This window comes from Glycine soja, unplaced genomic scaffold (genome assembly GCF_004193775.1).
Source record: "Glycine soja cultivar W05 unplaced genomic scaffold, ASM419377v2 tig00000899_1_pilon, whole genome shotgun sequence".
NCBI lineage: Eukaryota > Viridiplantae > Streptophyta > Magnoliopsida > Fabales > Fabaceae > Glycine > Glycine soja.
In genome coordinates this window covers 5522-13896 of record NW_021143590.1, presented here as the reverse complement: position 1 = coordinate 13896, position 8375 = coordinate 5522, and the positions used below count along the sequence as shown (strand labels likewise).

The window sequence follows — 8375 nt, the reverse complement described above, 5'->3', positions numbered from 1 at the left end:
TTTCTACTATTTAAAGGGGAGATTTTTTGTTAGTAAGGTTTTTTTTTTCAATTAAATTTTAAAACGACAAAAAAAATGGAGATAAGTGATTTAAATCAAGTAATTGATTATACATTTTTCGGGGAGGGGGAGAGGGATTTATCAAACCTCAGTGCAACTTGTAATAACTTTGTGCTATTTAAGGTTGGACTTTTACCATCATGTGTCATGTCTAAAAATTGAGTCGTCTTGAATTGGTTCAGTGGCCTTGTCTTTTCACATAATTTTCTTTACCATTTATTTCTTTTTAAATTTACCTTTTTATTACAACAAATGCTGCCCCATAGGATATTGTGGAGCAACAAGCAGCAGGCTTGATGAAAGAAGCAGAGCGGTTCCTAATCTTAAGCAATATCGATCGCCTGTGGAAAGAACATCTGCAGGCACTAAAATTTGTTCAGCAAAGCCGTGGGGTTACGGGGATATGCGCAGCGGGATCCTCTTATTGAGTATAAGCTTGAAGGCTATAACCTTTTCTTGGATATGATGGCACAAATAAGAAGAAATGTCATATATTCTGTGTATCAGGTTTGCTCTTAATGTAGATTTTTAGGCTACTAGGCTTTCACCTTATCAGTTATTATAATTATAACTGCGTAACCCTTTCTTTCGAACTTTTGGCAGTTTCACTGTGCTGGTAGAGCAAGATGAGGACAAAACAGAGAATCGGAAATCAGGAAAACGTAATGCACGCACTCAGGTTAATCCAAACCCTGATCCAGTTGGCACTGTCGAGCCTTCAACGACAAGTACTACTTCCTAATATAGCACTCAAGACTAATATGTATCTGGAGTTCCAACATATTGAACGAGAAGTAGAAAGCTTCAGTTGATCCTCCATGTTTGTAGCAATTTATTATAGAGATTGCATATGATCAAATGTTGTAAATATTTACAAATGTATAGCAAGCTGTAAAAAGCTTCTGTTAATCCTCCATGCATGTCGCAATTTATGTAAAATAGAAATTATGATGCTCAAACGAGTTTTTTTTTTTCACAAATACATGCGCGCGCACCCATTAGTTGATCCTCCATGTTTGTAGCATCTTATTTGTAGAGATTGTCAAATGGTCAAAAGTTGTCGCCTGAATATCAAATGATTAGCCAAATTCCAATTCGACTAACTTTCAACACGATTCTAAAATAATGAAAAGAAAACATCAAAAGCGTAAATCTGCCAATCTGACTATGGATCCTCAAACTACTCCAGAGTGTTTGAATTTTGAAATAGGTGAAAACGATAAAATCAGGCTGCGATAGATATTCAATAGCCTTATTTTTTCAATTTTTAATTTATAGTTTACAATATCAATATAAATTATCAAAAACTGTTTAAACATCGAGCCAAAATGATATTCTGCTTTGCTAAATACTTAAACCAACTGAATATTTGATCACTATTTAAAATATCAATACCCAGTTATCTTCCTATATCTATTCGGCAAAACATTCAAATTTAAAATTTGAGTTAACAAGTTGTACAAATTTACAAATGTATAACAAGCTAGAAATGCGTAAAAAAGCTTCAATTAATCCTTCATGCAAGTCGTAATTTATGGTAAAATAAAAATTATGATGCTCAAACGAAAAAAATTTACAAATACATTTTTAACCCCTCTCCCAAGGGAAAAAAAGAACTGAAAGTTCAAATAATTTTATAAACAAGAAATATTGATTAAATTACATTTGACAGCATTTTTTAGTCAGGGTCCTGAAAGTTACTTTGCGCATCAAATATTCTTGCTGAATTTTGCCCTTCAGGTGAAAGTTCAAATCCATCGCCTTGAATAACTTGCTGAATAATTTTATTTATGGTGCTTCCTTTAACCTGAATTCATTGAACATAATGAATACTCGATAAACCAAGATCCAAAAAGACATATATTATAAAAATTTAGGGATGTAAAAGTAGTAAAAGCATAAAGTAGCCGTTCCAAACAATGCAAAGAGTTTCTCTTAACAATAACGGCGTTAATTTTTTTTTATAAGTATGATTGTATCACAGCAAGGAATCTGTAAAAAAAAAAAGAGTAATAAAGGGGTTTTATTGTAATATTGAAATTTTGAAGAAAAATCCATGGTCATTCCTCGAGAGATTCGAGGCAGTCGCAGTTTCCCCAAAAAACTTATATCGTGAAAAAATAGCGTGTTTAGATTAACCTGTCTTGAAGAAATAATACTTTCTAACTGTTTTAGAATTGCTTAAAAAAAACTGTTTTAGAACTTTTAAATAATATTTGTTCTAAAAATAGCAGAACCAGACATGATATTAGATCTAGTGTGATGCCAGGACCTGACCTTAATTCCGATAGCAATGGCCGTTTTTAATTGCACAAGTTCACCTAGTCTCAAAGAACTTGTTTAGTATCTCTAACAAATACCAGGGGCACATTCCTTGATGAAGCCAAACTTAGGAGATGTTTCGTCAGCCAACGTGGGTTACAGTCAGAAGCTACAAGCACAGCCTGCATAATGTAAAACGTCAATAATGTCTTCTTTAGTCTTTACCCACACCTGACACCAGAAAGAGGCATATACTACTAATGCAACTCGATCATTTATTACTAAGAAAAACTAATCGAGTTTGAGCAATGTAAGAAAAAACAATAAGGAGGTTGCCACATGCATTGCCAACTATTAGTATTTGCAGGGATTAGCAAAAACAAAAAGTCTTATTATTAGTAGCTGGCTTTTTGCAGCACCTTGTAAGTTGTAAAGATTAAAACATCATAAAAAAAAGTGCATGTTGAAGGATTTACTTAATAGAAAAGGTGAAGGTACTAAATAAGTGATTAACAAAAGATTTACATATTCTACATTAGACAAACAGAGGAAATCAACCTGAAGCTTAACTGAAGATGCTGTATGGTTGCTTCTCAAAGAGATGAGTTCAGTAGAGCTTTCTAACTCCGTGCAAGGTTTCATGCGCTCAAGGACACGAGTTACATCGTTGACCCCAATAGAAAATTGTTGCTGCAAGGAACCACACAAATGTTACATGATTGTGTATGCTTCCTGATAAATTTATCCAAAAATGTTTTATAGTAGTTGCCTAAACCACGTAGAAGTTTAACCTTTAACCATATCTTCTCTGGCAAGGAACTTCCATCCAAATGTCTTGCAGATTGGATCCCCCTGTTCAACAGAATAAGCATTAGTAAGATCAGGTTGGAACTTGCACCATAAAATTGAAGGCAGTTGATTAGTAGTTCACTCTTAAACTGTTAAAAATTCTCTCTGGCCACCAATTCAGCTTCAATAAGCAATGGCCTTGTGGATCAAATCATCAAATCATGTTGGAAGAATAATAAAAACAGGAAGCATGAAGCATCACATGTGAAAAACATGCATTATACCTACGGATTGATTGGAGCAGATTGGTTAGACGTTCTCCTTCATAGAAACTGCAGATAGAAACTAAGATTAAATAATGATCATCATTATATGATTAAAAAAGAAACAATAGCAATAATAACAGAACACAGAATAAAAGCCACAAACCATTAACAACTTAAAGGTAGAACCATATACAATAGGAATTCATTCACATATATACATACACAAAAAAAGTGGAGGGTGTGCATACTTATTTTCTAGAGAAGAAAGACTGGAATTTGAGTTGTTTCCATCCTTCTTTGGAGTTTTGGCACTATTCCTACTCGGCATACTCTGCTTTCAATGTATTAAGTGACTACAACGCAATTAACTAATTCAAAAGCCTTTTCAATCAGTTTGAACAATTACGAACTGCATTTGATAAATTTGTCAAAAAAAAAAAAGGTTTACGTCATCGATAGAACAAAAAATTCCAATATCTCGATAATATATAGCTTGTATCGTAGAAAGTGATGAGTAAAAGAACATTGAACGTACCAGAGTCGAAGATTGGAGCTTGAATTGATGCTTCTAAGTTCTAATCGCACTTCAACACTGAAATTTAGGAGTGACGAGAAATAGAGCCCTACTTTCTTTCTTGCCGCGTTTTATATAATAATTTGGGTTGTGAAAGTTGGGCTTGGACTGGGGAACACAGATGGCCCACAACAAATGGGCCCTAATGGAGAAAGAAAATGTGGCCCAGGTCACTTTAAAAAATGGAAAAGGAGAAGGAATACTGCCAATCAAAATAAAATAAAATAAAGTATATTGATACCATGGCTAACATGTCTTGCCCCATTACAAGTCCTTTTTTTTTTTGACAAACTAAAATAAGACGGTTATGTATATCGTACATCTTGCGTACATTTGAAAAGTTGATTCAGAATGTAATTTACAATAAGAAGTACAAAAATGCAATAATAAAAATACAGAAAATAAATATCAAATAAGACAGGCTAAGTAAATTGGTCATGGATTGAATACTGCCAATTTAACTCATCTTAGAAAATGAGTTGGATCAAATATGATGTTTTAATTAGCAGTAGAGAACTAGAAAAATTAGTAGGTAGTCTTGAATTACATAATCTCATTAATCTTTATAAAACAAGTTATCAAGTGTTATTGTTTTTGTTTGTAAATTAAAAAACTTGAATATATGTGATGTAGAAATTGATTGATATCAGGGACAAATAATAGTTTTAAACCACCCAATAATATCTTAGGTGAACCAGTTGCACATGTTTACTAAAAAAAATCTAAACAAGTTCATACAAACATCTTAGTTTTCTATATTTAAAAATCTGAATTAATTCATGTTATTATATTGATTGAACCTACTAGGATCGGTCTAAAGAGATTTGAATAATTCAGAGTTCTTTATTCAATCTTCTTTAGTGCCATCGTAAATAAAATCTATCATATTGATGTGATGAAGTCCTGCTGTGATGAAGTCATGATGAAGAAAAAAAAAACAAAAGAAGTAAATGGGTATACTATACCTTCTAAAGCATAGCCATGTGACAAATCCAACTGCTCCACATTCATGCATATTTCAACATTAAGCAAGGCTAATAATGCCAGACTAATTCATACCGTTAAGCATGGATTGGATTGATCAGAGTTGGTATTTTTAATAGGTGTTGAACTCAATGAATTGTATAATTAATTAGCCTTTCATCCAACTCCAATGGATGAAAATCTCAATATTTGATTTATGGATCCTATTCAGACTTGAGTTTGGATAAGACCTATTTAGTATTATTTAATACACATCATTATTCATTATGAATCCTTTCTTTAGTCTTTTTTTCCTTGACTAACGATTGGAAAATCTATCTCTGCAATGACAGAGAACCTGTCTCAGCACCTCGATGAGAAACCACATAACAATAAACAACTCCAAGCATAACAGGCGCTACATAATTCATCAAGATACTTTAGGTATGATTCGAAGTGGTCCCAACAGAGACAACACTCCAGTGTTCCTCCACCAGCATATTCAAATCCAGGGTAGCAGGGTCAACATTCGAACATGAAGTTCCTTGCTTCAGTTTTCCCAAGACAAATCCTAGACTAGTCCTTTAAACCCTAACCAGATTCACCAAACCTCATTTCCTAAAAGGAGGGGAAAATCAACTAAGCAAATTTAAACTTTCAGACCATTTTAGCCACTTGGGTGCTCGCAGATTCTGAGCTTGTTTGGGACAGAAAGAAGAAACTTGATGCATGATAAACTTTTTTCTTTCTCATGCTGCAGATAGTATAACCTGCCTTTTTCCTTAACTGTTTTACCAGACATGAGTCTCAGAAATACTACAGAGAACGCACAGTTTGTTTGTGAAAGTCAAGACAACAATGACATAACTTCAGGTAGTGGTCTGAAGGGTTGGAAACCTCACTTATCTACCTTGAAGGATGCTGGTTTTGACGCGAGTAAATGGATTTCAGCAGTTAATGCTCACAAGAAAAACGGCACAACAGAGAAGACATGGACAATATAGGTCCTTCTTCTGTGGAAAACAACGATGCCTAAGGGGTGGAAACATTGTTCCAAGGGAATAGCATTGGGTTCAGATTATTGTTCATAATCTGGTACACTCAACCTCAAATTAAACATGCACATAGACAGGGAGTTCAAGGTTGTGATGACCTACTAGAATTTTCTGTTCTATAATTGAACTTCTACATGCTTATCAAGCTAGGAATAAGTTGAACTGTGTTTTCTAAGTCATGGTTTTGCATTTTACAATGTTGATAAGCAAAAGGTGAAGTAATTTTTGTAAAAAGATATGCTCCTGCCTACATGGTTTTTGTGCTTCTCTTCATATGTAAGGTTTGTATTATTATTCAGTTTATATATATTGGTTACTGGTTTTACCATATTGTGTTTTGTGTAGGTTAACAAACTGCAGCGGGAGAAAAGACTAGAGACTATTGTTGACTTCAACCTTAATGAATGATACAACATAGAAGATTGTATAAAGTGCATTACTCTGCACACAAGCATCACCCGAGGATCATCCAATAATGTCAGAGGTTGTAAGAATGTTAGAGGGAGAACGGCTAGCTGAAAGATGGGAGGAATGGCAGTATGTGGAGGTCAATACAAGGCAACATTATGCGAGACTGCAAAGAAGAATGAAATGGGAAGGGAAGGGAGGGAAACAACTCATAAGTGATGAAAGCAAAGCTATATGGATGAATTTGGGGTACCCTACTCAACTGTCTGCCTGCTACCTCTGGTTACCTCTGTTTAAGTTTGTTCATATACTAAATTTATATGCTACCACCAAGCAATGGATCATATATGCTGAGGATGTTCCACCTTAATTAACATGTTTTTGAGTCTTACATATGCACCTTAGTTAAATACTTACAGCAATCTTATACTATTTGATTATTTTTGGTGAAAGAGAATTATGATTTAGGAAAAAAAATGCTAAACATGAACATGCTAATGATGCTCCGCAGACAACATCCTATGTAAACCAAGCTTGGTATAACAACGACACAAAAACAAAAAAAACAAAAAATCAAAGACAGCCTGAAGTATTCTAAAAGGGCTAATTTAGTATGAAATATACTCTTTATGCTAACCTTGTCTAATGCAAGACTGAGGCAGTTCTTTGCTGCAGTTAGATCCCCTTTTTTCCAAATGCAGTTTCCTAAACGTAGCCAAGCATCTGCAAGATATGGGTTTAAGAGCACACATTCTATGGAGTCATCCCTGATATCGAAAAATATCCACACAAAGGAGTAAACTTACCAAGCTAACCACGGCCGGAGAAGACAGCTGGACTAACCGGAACTGGTGTTTCACAAGCTCGACCTCCACAGCGACACAGCCGCCAGTTAATTAGGGTTACTTAAACAAAGACGGTCCTTCAGCAAAGCCGTAAATCGCGATGTAAAAACCAAAAACTTTGCCCCTAATTACAAAAATACCACCGTGGCGTATTCTAAATCGGTTGTTAATAACCGTCGTAGAGTGTACGTCGTAAAATCAAGCTTTTTTAGTAGTGGTGGTGTGGGTCCACCAAGTTAGCTGTGAGCTACAAACTTGATGAGAGGAAATTTGACAAAATAAAATAGAGAGAGAAGGACAAAAACCATTTGGATCTAAGTGACTACTCCGTTCCTTAATTTCTTATTGCCACTTTCCTCAATAATGACTTATTTCAATACCTTATTGTACTTCATCTATGCTTTTATTAAATTTAGTTTTAATAATGATTGCACCAAAATTTGAACTTAGAACCTCATCTATATTACCCTAAATTCCACCACTACAACGATTTCTTGAGTAATAATTGTGCTAAAGATTTAAAAGAATTTTGTACTCATAGGAATTATACTTTGTGTTCAGTAAGATTGTCTCCCGTAGAAAAAAAAAAACTAAATAATTAAGAAAAATCTTAAAAACACACGTTAAAGAAAAAAACTCTTGAAAACACTTTGGTTAAAAAATAGCTGCCAACAACATTTCACTTAAAATGAGAACTCAAATCTATCATATAAAGTAGATTTATAATATATGAGTAAACTAATGGATAATTTATTCAAATAGTACATGCTCGTTTGAGATGTATTATTGATACAATAATTTACATAATATTATATGCAATATTATTTTTTGTGTTTATTTTCTTCATCACGACATTAATTATGTTACACATTTTTCTTTTTAGTCCGCTAGTTGCACATTTTGTTGTAAAATTTATTATATCGTCAATTACATTTTTCTATACCAAAATGGCTTTGTGGAGATCAAATTAAAACATGTTTTATGATTGAGACAAAAATATTTTTATCAACAGATTATGATTCTTATTTGTATGTCTATCTTATTTTTATTGTTAAATTTGTGTTAGAATAGGCACCGTAACATTTATCAAAACATGTACTTAATTTGTTTTCACTTTTTCACATCTTCTAAGAAGCACAAAACTGTAACAGCA

At 33.7% G+C, this 8375-nt stretch overlaps 1 pseudogene; it reads right to left on the bottom strand.

Moving 5' to 3' along the window:
• Positions 1 to 1550: 1550 nt before the first annotated feature.
• On the bottom strand, positions 1551 to 7264 carry LOC114404150 (annotated as a pseudogene).
• Between the last annotated feature and the right edge of the window lie 1111 nt (positions 7265 to 8375).